The 1271-nt window shown below is 50.6% G+C and overlaps 1 protein-coding gene across 1 annotated transcript in view; it reads left to right on the top strand.

The window, feature by feature from the left end:
* Nucleotides 1–226: 226 nt before the first annotated feature.
* Nucleotides 227–1271, top strand: part of TRIQK (triple QxxK/R motif containing) — a 52900-nt gene continuing 51855 nt past the window's right edge. Inside the window, exon 1 of the mRNA XM_015412659.1 lies at nucleotides 227–326. The gene's annotated coding sequence lies outside the window, so the exon portion shown is untranslated. The remainder of the gene's footprint in view (nucleotides 327–1271) is intronic.

The following is a 1271-nucleotide window of genomic DNA, read 5'->3' as shown; positions in this document are numbered from 1 at the left end:
ATCAACTTACATCAAAGTAGCCCCACTGAGCTGCATAAGGCGTTCCTGAAAGCAGCCTGGCTTGAAGCTCCTCAGGGGAAACATTCTTCCTTTGTCTGCAGCACTGAAAGGGTTAAATCCACAGAGCTGTTTGCTAGAGAGGCTGAGCACAGAGTCAGGGGAGAGGAAAAGAGGAAAGGTTATTTTCCTGTGTGTGTGAGTACGCATGGGGTGGGGGAGGGTTTACTTCTGAATTGGGAAGGAGAACAGGAAGGGCTTCAGATTTGCAACAGCCGGGAAAAGCCTTGCAGCTGCATCCCGGGAAGGTTTACTTAGAAATAAGGCGTGTGTGTAAATATTTAAATCTTGGAAGGGAAGAAGGCTGGGATCATTCTCAGCCACAATTGCATTTCTGTTGCCCCACGGAGAGAAAACACCGGAACTCAAATGCAGGCAGAAAGGGCCCCTCTGGGAGTTTTTAAAAAGAGGGAAGGGACAGAGCTTAGAGTCCAAAGAAAGGAGACTGGATTTGGACCTCTCCCCCCTACCTTTAAGGGCTTGCTCTGTCCTCAGGGATAAACTCTCCACTTGTAACTCCAGAACTAGAGGGAGAAAGAGGGAAATCCCTGCCTGGGAAAGAGAAAAGCTGTCTGGGAAGGGGGGGGTCTAGTTGTTGTTTTTTGCATGGGGGTGTATCTGAAGCCGCAGCCTGTTCTTCGGTGGGGCTGGGAGGGAGGATTTATGCAAGGGCACCACAAAGCAGTGAAGGAAGGAGTGGCAGTGCTTGAAGGGGCGACTCAGGGAGGGTTGCCAACCTCCCAGTGGGGCCTGTAGATCTCCCAGAATTAGAACTGATCCCCAGGTGACAGAAAATGGCTACCTGACAGGCAGTATACCCTGTGGAGGCCTCACTTCTCCCCCAAACCCCTCTATGCCTATGCTCTGCCGCCCAAACCTTCAGGTATTTCCCACCCAGGAGTTGGCAATTCTAGGTAGCTGGCCAGAGATCTTGCAAGCAAGAGGCAGGGGGGTGGGGTGGGGAGAAAAAGGCATTTTCTTTTTTCTACTCAACCGTTCTATTTTCTGAGATGGCTCCAGAGTTGCTCTGACAAACCAGGGAGAAAAGTTATTTTTCCACCCTCCCTGTTGGTGTTGCTGACACTTTCCTGACTTCTGGGGAATAAGCCTAGCAGAGGGATATTGTGGAGCTAATCTGTGCCAGCATGGTCCAAGTTCCTTCATTTTTGGTACAGCAAGTGGTGGCCTGAAGTGGTGGTCAATTTTTAGGCTCC

The sequence above is a fragment of the Gekko japonicus genome, unplaced genomic scaffold, assembly GCF_001447785.1.
Source record: "Gekko japonicus isolate JY-2015 unplaced genomic scaffold, Gekko_japonicus_V1.1 scaffold268, whole genome shotgun sequence".
Taxonomy (NCBI): Eukaryota; Metazoa; Chordata; class Lepidosauria; order Squamata; family Gekkonidae; genus Gekko; species Gekko japonicus.
This window is presented reverse-complemented; position numbering and strand designations above follow the sequence as displayed.